The 20547-nt window shown below is 37.5% G+C and overlaps 1 non-coding gene and 1 pseudogene across 1 annotated transcript; both read left to right on the plus strand.

Moving 5' to 3' along the window:
• The first annotated feature begins 1024 nt into the window (after positions 1-1024).
• Ecsit-ps1 (ECSIT signaling integrator, pseudogene 1) lies at positions 1025-2142 on the plus strand (annotated as a pseudogene).
• Positions 2143-13525: 11383 nt separating this feature from the next.
• On the plus strand, positions 13526-13661 carry LOC120100376 (small nucleolar RNA SNORA2/SNORA34 family). Its single transcript, XR_015655805.1, has one exon. It is a non-coding gene; the product is annotated as a small nucleolar RNA SNORA2/SNORA34 family (small nucleolar RNA).
• The last annotated feature ends 6886 nt before the right edge of the window (positions 13662-20547 follow it).

A 20547-nucleotide genomic window follows, 5' to 3' on the forward strand; every position in this document is an offset into this window, starting at 1 on the left:
TTGTGCCAGAGAGTGAATGCTGTATTAAGGGAAATATCTTTCATTGTTCATGTGTTCATATATTTATCCTCAGGTCTTCTGTGCATCCCTCTTCTACTAAGTTCTTCTTCCAGGTTCTAAAACTAATAAATTAGCAACGTGATTTAGTAGTATAAGTCGTCATCCAATGGTACAAGGATTGGTAAGTTCATAAGTGCTCATCACTCTGCAAGCACCTTTGTGATGGCAAAGCTTGTTTAATTAATTAACCTGAAGCCAGGGGTCCTTTGTATGGAATCCCTCTATATCTGCATTATCATGATTTTAACACCAAACATTTTTATGCACGATTAAAGCTCAGTGATTTTAATTTGGTATTCGTAATATTTTATCCTTGTGAATGGAAACACAGAGTAGAAACACCATTCATATTTAAAAACAGCATAATCATTTTCTTTGATACTTTTCATCTGTGACCGGAAAGCTATTCAATTTCCTAGTGACTACATCCCATTTAGCCAGGAGAACAGTTCAGGCTTAATGTATGTCTGGCAACATTTTCCCACATGACTAGCTCTAACATCATTTGAAAAGCTAATAGCCATAAATTGGATGTTGAGAAGCTTATCATTAACTTCACTCTTATTTTATGTTTTAATACCTGCCAAGTCTAAGTGTTGATAGAACTTTGATCTTTCAAACTACATTAAAATTGATGATACAGATAACAAAAGAGATAGATAAATGAAAATCAAAGAATTTCCCTGCTACTGTTGCCCTATCAATAGAAACCTTCAATGAGCCTAAAATTTTTAGAAAGGCTCCATGCACTGTGCCAAAGTTAATGTAAGCTTATCTACTAAAGGAATTAGTAAGTGTAACATTCATTTAATAATACAATAAAACATTTTTTAAAACTTCAATAAAAATAGGGTCCCACAGAGCCAACTGGGTCCTCAACTAGCCCCGTGAGTAGGTGTAGTTGAATCTACAGAGGCATGAGCTGGCTGTAGGTCAAGTTGCTGGCCCAAGGCCTGTCTAGGGGATGGGAGGCATCTACAGGACTGTCCTCTCAGGAACTCTCTTTGCTCAGGTTCCACGATGCCTCCACTGTAATGCAGCTACAAACAAGGATGAGGAGTGGTTGGTTCCTTGACTACCCTGAGCTCCAACGGAAGCCCATCAAGGTTCCAGCAACGCATGAAGACCTGTCCAGGCCATCAGGAAACGGGGACCAGAACAAGGCAAGCTTCCTGAATGCAGTGCACATCTTTGGGGTGCACAATGTGCACAATCGCGGCCACATGGACTTCATCTACCTAGCACTGCACAAGACGCCAGAGTTTGGTGTGGAGCTCATCTTTGTCCACTACACAGGGCAGCAGGAGTGTGGAGTTGCTGTCCTGGAACACATGGAACTACACGCAGTCATTCCCAACACAGAGACAGAGTTCCTGCCGATTCAAATATTTGGGCACAAAAGTTATTCCATGTTCAAGTTCTGCAGATGAAGCTGTGGTTCACCCGCTTCAAGAATATTAACCCCAACCCAATGATCTGAGATCTTTCCCAGGACCTTTTGGACTTGGCCAAGCTAGGCCTGCAGCATATGGAGCCTGTTCTCAGTGCTGAAGTCACCGTTTACCAGATGTGTTTTGCCCCAGTAACTCCACAGGCATGGAATATCCTACACAGCCTCACATTGGAGGAATCCAGAGTCCAGATCAGCAAGCTGCCCTGGCCTGCCTCAACGGATCCTGGTCTATTTATGCTGAGGTCCCCTTCCCTCTCTGGCTTTCTAATAAATGTGTCTATTTTCACCTAAGAGCTGACCTGCTACTCCCTGAGGAAGAGAAAGTAGAGGAGATTCCAGAAGAATGGAACCTATACTACCTGGTGATGTTGGACCTGGAATATTTAAGGAGTGGTTGGGACAACTATGAACTTGACATGGATGAAGAAACAGAAGGCCCCATCTTCTCCATGTGCATGGGTCATGCCCATGATCAGGCAACATTGGTCAAGTGGATCTGAGGTTTGCAGGAGACAAACCCAACTGTAGCCCAGATCCCAATGACATTCCACCTGGCCAGGTCCACAAAGCAGCTCCTAACAACTTCAAAGCTGGAAGAACAGTCCCCTCCTCAGGGTGATAACTTCTAGTTCCATCCATTTTCCTGCAAATTACATGATGTCCTTATTTTTAATAGTTGAGCAGTACTCCTTTGTGTAAATAAACCACGTTTTCTTTCTCTATTCTTTAGCTCAGGAGCTTCTGGGTAGTTTCCAGTTTCTGGTTATTAGGAGTAAAGCTTCTATGAAAATAGTTGAACAAGTGTCCTTGTGGTATGGTGGAACATCTTTTGGGTATATGCCCAGGAGTGGTATTCCTGAGTCTTGGGGTAAAATAATTCCCTATTTTCTGAGAAGCCAACAAATCCATTTCCAGAGTGGTTGTACAAGTTTGTGCCCCCACCAGCAATGGAGGAGTATTCTATTCGCTCCACATCCTTGCCAGGATATGTCTTTCACATAAAGGTTTTGTTGTTGTTCATTTTTGTTTTGTTTTGCTCATTATTATTATTTTCTTAGCCATTCTGATCAGTGTTAGATGGATTCTTGAGAAATTTTATTTGCATTTTGCTAATAATGAAAGACTTAAATATTTATTTTACATTCAGGCATTTGATCCAGTAGAACTTTAGATTTATACAAGGTAAGAAATATGGATCTGGTTGCATTTCTCTACATGCAAACATCCACTTAGACCAGCTCCATTTGTTAAATACTTTTTTCCATCGTATGACTTTGGCTTCTTTGTCAAAAATCAAGTATCTGTTGGTGTGTGGCTTTATTTCTGGGTGTTCAATTCAATCCCACTGATACCTGTTTGTTTCTATATCAATACCATGCAGTTTTTATTATGATTGCTTTGTGGTACAGCCTTAACTCAGACAAGAACAAACCCCTAGAAGTTTGTTTGCTTTTGGTTCAGGAGTGGTTTAGCTATCCTGGTTTTTCTTCTTCTTGTTGTTTTTCCATATGAAGTCGAGAATTATTCTTACAATACCTGGAAAAAATATGTTGGATATTTGATGGGAATTGCATTAAATCTGCATATTGCTTTTGGTAAGATGGCATATTCACTATGTTAACCCTACAAATCCATGAGCATGGAAGATCTTCCCATCTTCTAATATCATCCTCAGTTTCTTTCTTCAGAGACTTCATATCACAGATGTTTTTACTTGCCCCAATGGGTTTACAACATATTTTATATTATTTGTTCCTATTATGAAGAGAGTTATCTCCCTAATATCTTTCTCTTTCACATCATTTTTTGTATAAAAGAGGGCTACTGATTTCATTGAGTTAGTTTTGTATAAAGCCACTTAACTGAAAGTGTTTATCAGCTGTAGGAGTTCTCTGGTAGAGTTTATTGTGATCACCTTATGTATGGTATTATATCATCTAAAATACTACTCCTTTGACATTTTACTTTCCAGTTTGTATCCACTTAATCTCCTTTAGCTGTTTAATTGTTATAGTTAGAACATCAAGTACTATGTTGAAGAGATAAGGAAAGAGTGGCCATCCTTGTCTTATTGATGATTCTATTGGAATTGCTTTAATATTTTCTCTATTTAATTTGACTCTGTCTATTGTCTTGATGTATAAGGCCTTTATTTTGTTCAGGCATGTGTCTTGTTTCCCTGATCTCTCAAATACATGTTGGATTTTGTCAAAGGCTTTTTAAGCATCTAATAAGATATTTTTTTTTATTCAGTTAGTTTACATGGTGGATTATGTTGATGGATTTTTTATGTACTGAATCATTACTATATAACTGGGATGAAGCCTACTTGACCATAGTGGATGATGTTTTTGATATGTTCCTGGATTCAATATGTGAGTACTACATTGAGTATTTTTGCACCAATGATTGTAAGAGAAATTGGTCTGATATTCTCTTTCTGAATTGTTGAGTCTTTGTGTGATTTAGGTATCTGGGTGATGGCAGCTTGGCAGGATTCTTTCTGTTTTGTGAAATAGTGTGAGGAGTATTGGTATTAGCTTTCTCTGAAAGTCTGGTACACTTTGCCTCTCTATTCCCTGCCAAGGGTATTCTGTTAAAACAGACACAGAAGGAACACCCATTCAGAGCCTGCCCCACATGTGGCCGATGCATATACAGCCATCCAATTAGACAAGATGGATGAAGCAAAGAAGTGCAGGCCGACAGGAGCCAGATGTAGATCTCTCCCGAGAGACACAGCCAGAATACAGCAAACACAGAGGCGTATGCCAGCAGCAAACCACTGAACTGAGAATAGGACCCCCGTTGAAGGAATCAGAGAAAGAACTGGAAGAGCTTGAAGGGGCTCGAGACCCCATATGTACAACAATGCAAAGTAACCAGAGCTTCCAGGGACTAAGCCACTACCTAAAGACTATACATGGACTGACCCTGGACTCTGACCTCATAGGTAGCAATGAATATCCTAGTAAGAGCACCAGTGGAAGGGGACGCCCTGGGTCCTGCTAAGACTGAACCCCCAGTGAACTAGATTGTTGGGGGGAGGGCGACAAGGGGGTGAGGATGGGGAGGGGAACACCCATAAAGAAGGGGAGGGTGGAGAGGGATGTTTGCCTGGAAACCGGGAAAGGGATTAACACTCGAAATGTATATAAGAAATACTCAAGTTAATAAAAATAAAAAAAAAGAAAGAAAGTCTGGTACAACTTTCTTCTAAAATAAGTCTTGGTTCTGGGCCTTTATTGTTTGTGTGCGTATGTAAATTCACTTTACATCCCAATCAATGTTCTCCCTCTAGAATCTCCTTCCCCACAGTACTTTCCCCACAGTACTCTCCCATGCCCCCTTCTCCTCTGAGATAGTGGAAGCACCCACTGGGTATCCTCCTACTCTAGCACATCAAGTCTTTTCAGACCCATCTGCTTCTTCCCTCACTGAATGCAGGACAAGAGTTAGGGGAATGGATTACAAAGAAAGCAAAGAGCTTTAGGAATATTTTCCCTATTTTCTTTCTTGGCCCATTTATCATTTGTATAAAGGAAGACTAATAACTCTCTCTCTCTTTCTCTTTTTCTTACTCTCTCTCTCTCTCTCTCTCTCTCTCTCTCTCTCTCTCTCTCTCTCTCCAATTTTATATCCAGATACTTTGCTAAAACTGTTTATTACCTGTACATATTCTCTAGTAGAAATTTTTTCGGTTGATTATTTATACTACCCTATTCTTCACAAATACTAATACATCGACTTCTTTTCTAACTTATATCCTCTTGATCTACTTTGGTTGTCTTCTTATTGCTCTAGTTACAACTTCAAGTACTATATTGAATAGATAGGGAGAGAGTGGGCAGCCTTTTCCTGTCTCTGATTTTAATAGAATTTCTTTAAGTTCCTCTTCATTTAGTTTGATGTTGGCTATTAGCATGCTGTAATTGTTTTTATTATGTTTAGGTACATGCCTTATACCTCTGATCTCTCTAGGACTTTTATCGTGAAGGAGTGTTGGATTTTGTCATGGGCTTTGTCAGCATCTTCTGAGATGATCATGTAATCTTTTTCTTTCAGTTTCTTAAATAATGAATTACATTGATGGGTTTTCATATATTGAGCAATCACTGAATTAGGGGGATGAAGCCTATTTGATCATGGTGGATAATATATTTTATGTGTTTTACTGCTGTGAATATACACTATGACCAAGGCAAATTTTATAAGGACAACATTCAATTGGGGCTGGCTTACAGGTTCAGAGGTTCATTCAATTATCAACAAGGGCATGGCAGTGTGCTTGCAGGCATGGTACAGGAGGAGCTGAGAGTTCTACATCTTCATCTGAAGTCTGCTAGCAGAATACTGGATTCCAGGCAGCTAGGCTGAGGGTTATGAAGCCCACACCCACAGGGTCATACCTACTCCAACAAGGCCACTCCTTCTCCAACAGGGCAGCACCCTCTAATTATGCCACTCACTGGACCAAGCATATACAAACAATCACACTCTCCTAAGTCAAATTTTGGTTCCAGATATTCACTGAAACCACTTGTATATCACCTTGCATTTTTATTTTATTTGCCTAGGGACAGCCTAATTGGGTCTTCTTTCTTGTTTTTAGTTCTTCTGGAGGCAGCAGATGGGGAAGAACATCAGTGGGAGGTAAGACTTGATCATGTGAGATATTTAGAGTTGCCATATAATAATAAAAAAATTTTTCCTATCATAAGTCTAAGTCCCTTAGCTTCATTTTTTTTACTTGTATGATAGAGCAACTTTATTTCTTTCTTCCATTTGTATTAAATTGGGTATTTCTTATTTACATTTCAAATGTTACTCTCTTTCCCAGTTTCCTGTACATCAGCCCCTCTAACCCCTCCATCTCCCCTTTTATAAGGGTGTTTCCTTCCTTATCCATCCCCAATTACGGCCTCCCCAACAATCTCCTACACTCGGGGTCCATCCTTGGCAGGACCAAAGGCTTCCCTTTCCACCGGTGCCCCAACGAGGCTATTTGCTGCTATATGTACAGTTGGAGCCCAGGGTCAGTTCATGTATAGTCTTTGGGTAGTGGTTTAGTCTGGAAGCTCTGGTTAGTTGGCATTGTTGTTCTTATGGGGTTACAAGCCCCTTCAGCTCCTTCAGACTTTCCTCTAATTCCTCCAATTGGGGTCTCATTCTCAGTTCAGTAGTTTGCTGCCAGCGTTCACCTCTGTATTTGACATGTTCTGGCTCTGTCTCTCAGGAGAGATCTATATCCAGTACCTGTCAGCATGTACTTCTTAGCTTCATCCATCTTATCTAATTTGGTGGCTGTATGTATATGGGTCACATGTGGGGCAGGCACTGAATGGCCATTCCATCAGTCTCTGCTCCAAACTTTGTCTCCCTATCCCCTCCTATGGATATTTCTGTTCCCCTTTTAAAGAAGAAGTGAACCATTTGCATTTTGGTCATCCTTCTTGAGTTTGATGTGTTCTGTGCATCTTGGGTAATCTGAGTATTTGAGCTAATATCCACTTATCAATGAGTGCATACCATGTGTGTTTTTCTGTGATTGGGTTACCTCATTCAGGATGATATTTTCTAGTTCTATCCATTTGCCAATGAATTTCATGAAGTCATTTTTTTTGATAACTGAGTAGTATTCCATTGTGTAGATGTACCACATTTTCTGTATCCATTCCTCTGTTGAAGGGCATCTGGGTTCTTTCCAGCTTCTGGTTATTATAAATAAGGCTGCTATGAACATAGTGGAGCATGTGTTTTTGTTTTATGTTGGAGCATGTTTGGGTATTTGCCCTGGAGAGGTATAGCTGTGTTCTCAAGTAGTGCAATGTCCAATTTTCTGAGGAACCTCCAGACTGATTTCCAGAGAGGTTTTACCAGTTTGCAATCCCACCAAAAGTTGAGGAGTGTTCCTCTTTCTCCACATCCTCACCAGCATCTGCTGTCATCCAAGTTTCTGATCTTAGCCATTCTAACTGGTGTGAGGTGCGATCTCAGAGTTGTTTTTATTTGCATTTCCCTAATGACTATGGATGTTGAACATTTCTTTAGGTGCTTCTCAGCCATTTGATATTCCTCAGCTATGAATTGTTTGTTTAGCTCACTTCCACAATTTTTAATAGGTTTTTTTTTTTTTTTGCTCTCTGGAGTCTAACTTCTTGAGTTCTTTGTATATTTTGGATATTAGCCCTCTACCAGATGTAGGATTTGTAAAGATCTTTGCCCAACCTGTTGGTTGATGTTTTGTCCTAATGACAGTGTCTGTTGCCTTACAGAAGCTTTGCAGCTTTATGAGATTCGATCTGTCGATTCTTGCCCTTAGAGCATAAGCCATTGGTGTTCTGTTCAGGAAATTTTCCCCAGTGCTCATGTGTTTGAGATTCTTCCCCACTTTTTTTTCCATTAGTTTGAGTGTGTCTGGTTTAATGTGGTGGTCCTTGATCCACTTGGACTTAAGATTTGTACAGGGTGATAAGAAGGGATCAATTTATATTTTTCTACATGCTGACATCCAGTTGGACCAGCATCGTTTGTTGAAAATGCTATCTTTTTCATTGGATGGTTTTGGCTCCTTTGTCAAAAATCAAGTGACCATAGGTGTGTGGGTTCATTTCTGGGTCTTCAATTCTATTCCATTGGTCTATCTGCCTGTCTCTGTACCAGTACCATACAGTTTTTTTCACTATTGCTCTGTAATACTGCTTGAGTTCAGGGATAGTGATTCCCACGGAAGTCCTTTTATTGTTGAGGATAGTTTCAGCTATCCTGGGTTTTTGTAATTCCAAATGAATTTGCGAATTTTTCTTTCTATCTCTATGAAGAATTGGATTGGAATTTTGATGGGGATTGCATTGAATCTGTAGAGTGCTTTTGTTAAAATGGTCATTTTTGCTACATTAATCCTGCCAATCCATGAGCATGGGAGATCTTTCCATCTTCTGAGATCTTCAATTTTTTTCTTCAGAGACTTGAAGTTCTTATCATATAGATCTTTCACTTGCTTGGTTAAAGTCACACAGATTACTCAAGGCTGCCCACTTTCCCCCTACTCATTCATTCAATATAGTTCTCAAAATCCTAGCTGGAGATATCAGACAACAAAAGTAGGTAAAAGAGATACGGATTGGAAAGGAAGAAGTCAAAATATCACTAGATTATGTGCAAGTATACTTAAGTGACCCCAAAAGTTCCACCAGAGAACTAGTAAGCCTGATAAACAACTTCTGCAAAGTGGCTGGGTATAAAATTAACTCAAACAAATCAGTAGCCTTCCTCGACACAAAGGAGCAACAGGCTGAGAAAGATATTAAGGAAAGGACACCCATCATAATCGTCCCTTAACTTCTTAGCATTGGTAGCTAACCTGTCTTCTGAGTTCCTTTGAGGCTAGAAACTGTTTAGCACTTTATCCTAAAAGAGCAGGAGATTAAGTAAGGTAGCTTTTGTTCTATCTCTGCAGGAAATGAAGGGCTCTTAAATTCAGCCTACTAGCTGAAATTACAGGAAGAAAAAAAAAGACACTTTGGAAAGTGATTTTAGCTTTTATATCTAAGTTTTCTCCGAAAAGTATCCTATGAAATTTCTATAAGAAAAAGGGGAAAGGGGCTTCTAATAAAAAGAAGATAAGCAGAATCTAAAAAGAGTGGGTTAAGAAGTGCTAAGAAGAGGCATGGGTACACAGTGGGTACATGTTTCATGCTGTCAAATTGACCTGGGATTTTGTTTCTCCCTTTGGATCTGTTGAATCAGCATCACTGCCATTTGTCACTGTCTGATTTACAAATGGAAGCTTACTCAGTTGGGCATCCTCTCCCACAGTTGTCATTAAAAGCCATGACAACTCATGATGTAGAACATCAGATACAATTAAAATTATAACCCGTTTTCATATAGGAAGCTTACTGCTCTCATTTTTTTCAGTGTTTCCATAGTTATCGTTAATTGTAGAAACTGGCTTGTCTGTTACCTTTCTTTTCTGTTGCTGTCTGTTTAGATGTAGATTTCTAGATACAAGACTGATTCATGTGTATTAGAACAAAAGTCTTAAATGCCACGGTTGTCTTTGGTCTTAGAACACATGTGCATTGTAGTGCATGTATATTGGTCCAAACTTCCAGAGTCTCAGCTTTCCTTGGTGAAGAGCACAAACAAATCCAAGTCTAGCAATGTTAGCTTGCTAAAGAAAATGAACTATTCTCACCTGCTCCTTTTACACTAATATGCACAAAACAATGAGAGGCATTGTTAGATTGACTGAGTGTAGGTAATTTTTTCTTATCAGCTTAAACCCTCTGGTTTTTCTTTATACTCCTCCTGCCTGCAGGTTCATTCCAAGGCATTTGGATCAAGTTTGCTTAAGGTGATGAAGTGAATGGATGCTTTCCATCTGTGATGATAATGGGTGATACTTTCAGAAGATAGAATTAGTTCAAGCCCTCTGACTTGGTGAACAGTTGCTGTGAGAAGCTGTATCATTCTCACAGAGGATCCCTGAGGGCATTTTCAGTTATTTATTTATTTGACACATCAAAGTGATGGATAAGTTTCTAAGTCTATAAAGAACAGATGAAAAAGAGGCAGAAATTAAAAGGAATTTTCACCGAGTTAGAAGAAGAGCAACTAAGGCCAATAAGAGAACGGGGCACGGTACATACAGGGGGTCAAGAACATGGGACTTTTCTCATACCATGAAGCAGAAGAAAGCAGAATTCTGGGTCTAACCTGGAAGTATAAAAAGCTGTTGCTATTTATCATTGTTAGTCATCACATAAGAAACCTTTCTTCAGATGTAAATATGGTGTCAATGGAGCTTTATCTGTATTCATTCTCTCACAATGTGTTTACACAAACTGACAGTTGGCTCTGTAGTTCATCCTGGTTGCCTATGAAAGGTTGCAAGTTGTAGCAATGGATTCTCATTTTTGAATTAATAACTCAATAAATCATATCACCGCATATTCACTAATCAAAAACAAGAGCAACTTCCTCTCTGCTGGATGAATGTTCTGGTTTAGAATCGCGCAGAAACTAGAGCAGGTTCTGACATCCCCATTAAGTTGATAATATGCAGCTGCTGCGAAGAAATAATACCTGTTCTAATGAGTCAGTGTCTTTGTCAAAGACTCTGACCAGTTCTGTGCTGTGTTTTTGTTTCTTTTTGTTTTTGTTTTGTTTTTTACATCCACTTCTCTCTGAAGACTTAAGGCAACCCATATCTATAATGAATTTTAACAAACTATGTAATATACAATTGGCAGAGAGATATGATACAGCCTATATGATGTGGGAAGCTTTGTAGTGAGTGTGGGGAGCACACAGGCTTTTATGGTCAGCAAACAATAAATGAGAGGACTGCATGCTGACAGACGTGTGCATGTTATATTTTCCTTTTGTGGATGCTACAAGATTTTTTCCCTCTCAGGAGTTGTTTCAGAAATGACACAAAATATTTGGATCATTTTTACTCACCTTAGAAAGATGAAGGTGAGACTTATACAGGATCAGAATTTAGTGAAAATATAATAATCCCTTTGACTTCAACTGTCAACAAAATTAAAGATAAATTTTTCTACTCTCTGAAGTTTAGTTTCAAGTTCCATAATTCTTTTTTGATAGAGAGGAAAGTTTAGTATTGAAAACAGAGGCATATATATAGGCATATATGATAAGATCCTAAAGCAAGAATCTTTTCATCTTCAGTTAAAGTTGACTATTTATTATTTGTTATATCCATTAAATTATAATTTATTAAAACATTAAATGACAATCACAGGTAAAACTATAGGAGTATATTTGAAATGCTGAATACTGAAAAGACTCTTCTAAGTTCCCTGACTAACAATATTAAGCTGCCTCGGGGTTCTTTATTGCATATTTTAATGTCTCTTCTGTTTTGTTTGTTCATTTGTTTTTCTCATGACAGCGTATTTACATTTGCAGAAATTTTTCTCATGTGATGACAAAAAACAATAAATACAGATATTTACCCTTTGCATAATGCCAGTTTAGACCCAGAATTCTTCTTTCTCATGCTTCACGGAACAGTCCCATTTGAAAAATATAACTCCGCGATCAGAAAAAGCCTAATAGGTAGGTCTTCTCACAAAGCTAAATCCAGTAGAAAAATGATACCAAATTCTTCCTCATCTTTTCCCTAATCACTGCTCTGGTACACTGAAATCACAACAGATAGTAGGCACTGAATTAACTAGTATAATCAATATTGATAGTAACTTGACTTGTAACAATAATGAAAAACAGAATGTCAGCCTAATAGTTGAGAAAAAATTCTGTGTATTACATAATTTTGCTTTGAGAACAAACGTTGCTAGATGTCCCATTTGAGCAGAAAGACTGGTGATCTTGGCAGAAGGCCACAAGACTCCTAAGTATCTCAGGCAGTCTGGGAAGAAGCCATTGTCTTGTCTTCATGTCTGTAGTTCTGTCATCATCTTGCCAAGGGAATGCTTGTGTTTTCATCTAATGGCCCATATTTCTATAAATGGTAACATTAATGAGGTATTTAAATGCAAATCTCTCCTGAAATACTCATGGGTTAGGGCTATAAAGTCACAGTTCAGAATCTCTTAAAACAACAATTTTGACTTTAATGTATTCTGGGATTTAACAGAATAAACAGGAAGGGATCATTTTAGAATGTAGGATGATAAAATGGGTCTATGAGATGATATGGTCTTCTTGTTCTCTACTGCTGGGAAACTTGTAATTCTACTACAAATAAATAACTACATTTACATTAGATTTATTTTGATCAACCTCTAAGGTAATTTAATTTTTTTTAGAGTCAAGCATGTAAGTATATATTTCTATTTTTGTTTTTAGTTGTGGAAGTTACATTTTAATCATTGGGCAATACCTTATTGCTTTGTTGTAGGGATAAGAAATTACTTCAGATTGATTAATTTATAAAGCCCAGATATTTATTTCTTACAGTTATGAGTGGCGAAATTTCCAAATGAGTAATGCCAACATCTCTTAAGGGTACTCTTGAGTGATAGCTCGGCTGATAGTCAAATGGCAAGGAGGTTTCTTTGAGACAGTGAATGATGTCCCCACCTTGCCAAAGCAGGCTCTCTCTAATAATATCAGGCTGAATTCACTCATAAGGAAGATACTCTAAGGACTTCATGAATTCATTGAGTTATCTTTTCATAGAGTTAGAGTGAAAATTAAATTTGAGCATTCAGTTTCAGAGGGAATATACAAATATACCTGAGATACAACAGTCTATGGGCACTTCTATCATTAGCAACATCTGTCTCCTGCCCATAGTTCAGTCCTAGATCCAACTCCTATTTCCTCAATGAGATCCAGCAAATCCTGCTTTTGAATTAATTTTATTTTCTCTTCATTGTGGCCTTTTTGAGCACTTGATTTTCTTTTATGAATTTACTTACTGACGTTGGACCTGACTCTACATCATTACAGATGTTTCGTATGTCATCTCTAAATAACTAGTTTGATTGTGTGTAATGTTTTAGGATGTGATAGCAGTATTTTTCTACAACTATTTAAATATATGGCTCTGGGCTCAAAACATCTTTACTAAACATCATATATTCAGACTGAAAATAGTTTAGTGTATAAATGTCTTTCTGTTCTCTAATTACACCCCAATTAAGACAGGAGGAGATACCATTACTAGCAAATTGGCAAAAAGAGCTACTTAGAAAGACTAGTAAAATTCTTCCATTCCTTAGATATGGTACATCCCAGTCAAGTCAACAACATTCGTTTGCCAAATGAAACATATTGGAAAAAATCTCACAGGGAATCCAGACTAGAATATATTTTAGAAAAAATTAAAAACAAAAACAAAATAAAAAATGAGACTATAGATGTATTTTACAAAGACAGTGGTCTGCAACAGCTACTACACAGTCTGGGTTGTTTCTATTGTTCAATGTTTTATGGCAAGCTTCTGCATTTAGACTGCTGTCCTTACATCCTCTACTCTGTAGATACTAATTTTAGATTTAAAACCTTATTAATATGGTTCTCACTGAAGACCAGCAGTTGTACTATAGCTGTTGGTTTCAAGCAGATGCCTGAAGAACTGTCTTCCTGTAGTTTGTTGGCTATTCTGGACTTCAATGGAGAATGAATATTCCATTTGGAAGAAACAAACCCTTCTTCTGTTGGGTTTGACAGCTTCAGTAATGACTGATTCTTAGGAACAGCAGAGTAGTAGGAAAAGTACTGGGAATAAACTAGTTACTTAAAAAAAGGCCTTATTAATAAGCTATTACCTTATTACCATCTCATAGAACAACTCCTTTTGATACTAAATTAATATATTTATGGTGTGTTATAGCCCAATCTTTCAAATGGTTCATATCAAGTCTTTACACCATTTCCTCTATAATTGCACAAGGAATGGCTAGGTTCTTCACCTTTTCTGAAACTCAGTACTTGTATAAAATGTTGCTTCATCCATTTCACCTAAAATCTTAACATAATGTTACATGCTACACAGCAGTGTTCGAAGGATATTATATCAAATTTTTTTTGGGGAAATCCTTATTGCCACCATCAAAAATCTTTCCTAGTTTCTATTAAACTATGTTGACAACTTAAGTTGATAGCCTAAACACCTGCTGCCTTACTTGGTTTACTTTTTATTAATTCCAGATAATTCATTATGTTTTTAACCTCTGTAGCTTTTTTAAAGGGATACTATTATCTCAAGAAGCATTTAAACTCACTGGATTGGCAATGATAGCCTTCAGCACCTGATCCTCCTCTCTTTACCAACTTTGTGCTAAGATTATAGCAGTGCACTACCACAGTGGCTTCCAGAGATGCACTGTTATAAAGAGAACATGATGAAGACCTATTGGCACAAGTGTTTCAAGTTTTCACAGTGTGCACAGGCACACTAATGTTGATTGGTTTTGTTTACAATAATTATTCTTTCCCCAGTTCGATATTGAGTATATGGCTGTTCCTCAAGAAATACTTGCTGAATATAGAAATGAAGAAATAAGAGGTTTTATACCAGAACATAGAGTATATCTCATGACAATGGAAACTAGAAGGCAGATGTGGAGGAGGAGGGTTAATATGCATTGCCATTTAGCATTCTGCACATGAAACTTCAGAAATAGTCCTGAGAATCTTAGTCTCTAGAAAGAAAAAGGGTTCTGCATCTTCTGATCTCTTACTAAACTTTTTTACGACTTTCTATCAGAGATTCTGAGGAAGGAAGGGAGAAGCTGGGAGGAAGTCCATTCTGGAGAGAGGAATGAGGATTGTTGAAGCCACACTGGAGGGAGAGAAGACTTGAGAAGGTTGGCAGATGTAACACACATTTTTATAAAACTGAAAAATGTACTCAATTGCAATATATTGGTATACAATGCACAGAGGAAGCAACTTAAACAAATATCAAGTAAATGTTATAATTCAGGGAAGAACAGATGGCAAGTGGCAGGAAGAAGAAAGCACTGCACTGGACAGATGTGGCACAAAGAAAACCTCCTCATCACTGATCAAAAGAGACTCAGACTCAGGCGACCAAAGAGAACAACGTACTGTACATAGCTGAAGTGCAGCTCATCCTCCATGCCCTCTTGAAGCCAGGCAGAAGCTGACCATGCAACACTGTCATTTATCCAATGTCCAGCTTTATAATCCCTACATGGAACCTTGTCCTTCACCGAGGCCAAAACAGATGTTTTTCACTTCTATCATCATATTTCCTATCTTTAAACTAGACTTTTAATGAAGGATTGAAAAATTATACATACGGATGGTACTAGGGGAGAAAAAGGGAGGACAGAGAGAAAATAAGAGAGGAAGAAAGGAGAGAGAAGGGGGAGGGGAAGAAATGAGAAAGGGAAGGAGAGAAGGAGGAGAGAGGAAGAGAAGGGGCAGAAGGAGAGGGAAGAGGGAAAAGGAAGAACAAAAAGGAAAAACCGTTCCTTGGCTTTTGTTTTATTTACCTCCTCCTCCCTAATCTCCAATTATGTCATTAGTCTTGCTAACTCCTGAGAGGGTTTCGGAGACAGTTGAGCAAAGAAAAGTATTTGATTTTAAGTTGGAACAATTTTTGTTCTCATTTCCAAAGCACTAAACAACCTCTCTAAATTCAATGCTTATAATGAATACTTCTCACTGCTGGAGCCAAATCAAGAAATGCTCACAAATGGCACTGGATAAGCTTCTTACGTCTAAACAATTCACACTTAAAGGAGCAGAGTAAACCCAAGCATGTAGAAGTGTGCTGATTGATTCTTTCGTTGATGGTGTTCTGAACTGATCCAGTGTCTACTTGATCCAAAATTAAATTCTTTCCCCTCTACCTTGGTACTGTCTGAGAAACAACAGAGCGATTGTCAGTTTGTTTGTCGCCCACTCCCCCCACTATGTTACTATATTGAGACATTCTACATTAGAGTATCAGGACAGTTTTGTAATACTTTATTTATCATGCTTCATTTCAAGCTGGATGGGCATGAGACTTCTTCCCTGGAAAACTGACAGGTAAGGAAGGAGACAGCTAGGTAAAGCTCAGGCTGATCACTAGGGATGATCTTAATTTCACAGTATGTAAGCAGCCAGCATGCTTGTAATGGAAGCCTAAGGGGTGGCATAGTGAAAGAAAAAAGGGAATGGTGTGTACGGCATGGAAGTCTGCACACTGTGAGAAAGAAGTTCCTTGGGTAAACCACAATGAAGAAAATTATACTCTGGAGCAAGAGGAATGAGAGGAGATGCCATAAGGTCAGTGGCCAAAGTGGTAATCATGAACAATAGGTGGACTGCGGTGTGATTCCAGGCAAAGTCATAAGGATTTATTGATGGATTGGAAGGCAAACATAGAACTCCTAGATACGAGATTGACCAAGTAGGTGGGCAGTGGTGTCCCTTTCTGACAAACCAAAAACAAACTTAGAGTCAGGTTTAAATAACACAGAAGCCACTGCCAAAATTTTTGCTGGCAATGTAGAAACTTACTCAACTAACTAGTTTCAAATCATATGATTTACTGTCTTGTACTCTGCATCCCCTCTGCACCCTACAGGAGGCTTTTAATGAATGTTTGGGCTAGACACGCTAACGTTTAATCATACATATGCATTAAACTCTCAAAAATAAGACATAAATATTCCAAAATATACATATATACAAAGCAAGCATAGGAGGAGCCAAATGCATCCTTCTTCCCCATCTTCACTGTCTATGTCTGTGACCCTCTATTAACTCCTATTCTCGCCATTTGTTATTTCTTCACCCATAATACAGGAATATAGAATATACTTCCTTGAGTTATATAAAACATGAAATATGTAAAACTCCAGACTCATTCCTGTCAGAATGCTCTTGAAATATTATCAGTAAGAAAAACCTCAGACTTGGTTCTCTCTGCATTGCGACAAGCTGTATAAGAAACAGTGATATGATACATTATCCTGCTTTGTTTAGACAACAGTAGTCTTGTTCCTCCTGTAGGAGTTTTCCTGTGACTACCTTCTCTATACAGCATTCTCATTTAATTATGAGCAGAGCTAGCATTCCACAGTAATTTCCCCTGCCCCCTGTGTGAGAAAGAAATGTTTATACATCATTACCATTGTTAATTTAGCTTTTCTCATCAATCCAACAAAATCTTGTTTTATAATCTCTGTTTCACAAATAGGCACAAATCTCCAGATAATACAAATTTCATCAAATACAGATACAACCATTAGATAATGAGGAACTGCATACACTTCTGAACTAATTGAGTGCAAAATAATTATTTGGCTACTGCCTGTGTTCAGCCACAGTTACTTCTGGAACCTCATGCCTCACAAAGTAGTCTAGCTTTACAGCAGTCCTGAGGGGGAGGCAGTAGGATTTGTTTCTTCTATTGTAATGGCAACTGCTCTTTCTGAAATCTCTCTCCACAGGTACTGATTACACAGCTCTTGCTGTCTCAAGTACTTACTTTTCTCTGACCCTGTCTTTATGGTGAAATTTTCTACAATTCCTTTGACAGATTAACCTTCTTTGTCGCCTGAATTTTTCTCCATAAGGGACCAAACAGATGTTTATACTCTGGGTCCTTTTCAAACATCTCAGCTATGAGATGAACATTCAAGATTGATCAGATTTCCATAGAAATGGTTTGTTTGGTCTTTCTGACTGCAGGTTCTCCAATTTCTGTTAGAGCCAATTAAGCACAGACTACATAGTCACTAAAATTAGTTTGGGATAGGTTAGGAAACTGAGGTCACAGGAACCTATTTCCTGTAGTTAGACATGCACCTGGGATGTGTGTCTTCCATTCCTTCCTACTTTGCTTCATTTTATGTAGCTTTTTAAATAGGATATGACAGTTTAGTTATACTGCAACCACATGGAATCAGCCTGCCTAACGATTTATTTCCTTATAGACAGTAAGTTGTGTTTACCAGTCTTTGAATGCTAGATCTTTAATGTCTGATTTCTCTTTCTCCATATACACATGAATAATGGATAAAGTGATTTTTCCTTCTGAATGTCAGATGGGAAACTATAGAATAAATTAAAATGTAACATTTGTAAAAAGTAGCATTATAATATCATTTTATATGTAGAAAAAGTTATCAACATTACAAAGCAGAGCACAAGAAATCTTGGCCAATCATAAATGATTTAAGCAAAGGATAAGCATTGTTGCTTTAGAAATCTATCTCCTTGGTTAACTAAAACGATATGTAAATAAATATTATTTTTGTTTAAAATTATCATAGAATACACTTTTACTGATCATAGCAGAATTTGATGATAAATTTTTGGTAGTATATCTCTAATATGTTATAAAATGGATCAAGAATAAAATGCATAAGGTTTTAAAATTATTTTTTCCTATGCCAATACTGATGCTGGCACACTTATACTTTTGAATGGTGGGTGATTATATGAATAACACTGATTGAAGAGGAAGGAAAGGAATCATATCATACACATAAGCTTGCAATATCTCTGACTGAAAAACTAGGTATTCAATAATAGTTCACTAATGGCTGCTCTTTAAGGTGATTTCTGCCTCTATCAGCCAATCTAAAACTCAGCTGTCCTTCCTTTCTTTTAAGGCTAGAAAGGCAAAATACAGAAGGAGATAGTACTTGGCATGAAATCACAAGTTCTGGACCTATTCTGTGATCTGGGTAGAGTCAAGGCAGTTCCCAACTGCTACGTTGCATTTTGTGACATGACTGCAGACACCTGGCAAGCTGCTTGCAAAGATCAAGCAATTGAACGTGTATACATTTGCCATGTACAGTTATTAACAGGACTCTCTGTGATAGCCTGCATAACTTCCACCTGGCACTCTTTCTCCTTCATTTACACTTTCTTTATAGCAGTGACTTAAGGAAGAATGAGAAATGTTTTTATTCTTCCATCAGCCCTGTTGTACTTTGAATCCATTCTACTCAAATGCATATGTCTTAAATTACTGATCACTATTTGTATTGGAATGGGAAAATCAGCTACTCTATAAGATTTTCTTTTTCCATGTGTAGAGTATCTTTTGAGTAGTAAAGGAAGTGTGAATTTCTCTTTAATCTCAACATCATTTCTCTTTTTACTTCCTCTTCCTTTTTATTGATGGTTAATGTTCTCAATGTTTAATGTTCAAAAATGTCTCAATGTTTTCAGGGAGCCAAGTTGTCTGCATCAATACTTGAAGTTTGCCTCATGAAATACCATGGCTTTCAGTAAGCAAATCCAGTAAAAATACCTACATCTAAGATGTGTGAGATCTAAGCAAAATAAAGCACCTGGAGTGGTGAGCCGAGAGTATTGATCAGTCAGGGTAAAACTAAGTAATCAGAACATGTTTCAGCGAAAGTCTTTTAGGCATTTTTAGTGAGACGATTTCAGCTCATACGTTGAAAATAGATCTTTTGCTTTAAATGTGGATTGCTACTGTCTTCTCTGTCTGTGAGGACATTTTGTCTTCGTGGTAAAGTTTGATGTGAGACTTCTCATATTTAGTGAATTTCTATTCATCCATTTTCACGTGCTCAAAAGTATTGTATGGCAAGTCTGAAAAGTTGTATTTGGTAAGAATAAACTCACAAAAACATCACTTTTTCTTTTAAATGCTCAGTTGCAGCATTTTTTGCATATTTTGAAGACTGCTGTTGGTAAGGCAGTGTTCAATGCTCTTGCTTACAGATAGTATTACAATCGGTTTTGAAATATTCTCTGTTCCCTCTTGAGTTAACTTGGAAATTTTGAAAACTAAAAGGCTTTCTATCTACCTATGTGTTGCAATGTGATACTGGAAAATTTTACAATCTTTATTTAAATCACTTTCCATTCACACAGAACAGAGAAAGTAGTGCATAGAAACTCCATTCCTCATACTTTCTCACTATTCTGCCTATATGGTAATGATGCTACTTATATTTTCAAAAATGGAAAGAAACAGCAAAATTCAACACTGGTCCCAAATCAATAAACACTAAGAGTATATTCAATATTTAATACTTTTAACTCTTTGCGAGGGAATTCACTTACGAGTTGCAAATTACAAATTGTATTTGCCAAATGTTATGATCTATGACCTGTTTTCTTTATCTAAAGAGCTTCTAAAATATCATCCATCTTATTAAGAAGAGGACACTGAGTTCAATTAGTCACAGAAACACACATCATACTATAAGATCATTATTTAAGTATCTTGTATTGAAGTTATTATTGTACCGGCATACATAAAAATGTATGTCTGCAATTTAAAACTCCCTTTGTTCTGTTTTCAGGAATGTCGATTGTAATCTTTATATTTCTTGTTAATTTCATATATTTACTAAGGTATTCATGAGTTTCTGACATAATCTGTCATTTCATTTGTGTGTCCATTCAGGTGACAAGCAATTCTGAGGTTACTACTTAAAACTGAAAACCACTCCCTGTTTCCCATCTCATCTCTTTCCAAGTGATAGCAGAAACAGAGCAAGAGGTGTCAACTGGAAAGCATGATTTTAACACTCATTCTCATGCAATGGTATTATTGAATATTACTGAAACTATTTTAG

The sequence above is a fragment of the Rattus norvegicus genome, chromosome 1 (assembly GCF_021556685.1).
Source record: "Rattus norvegicus strain SHRSP/BbbUtx chromosome 1, alternate assembly SHRSP_T2T, whole genome shotgun sequence".
Lineage (NCBI taxonomy): Eukaryota > Metazoa > Chordata > Mammalia > Rodentia > Muridae > Rattus > Rattus norvegicus.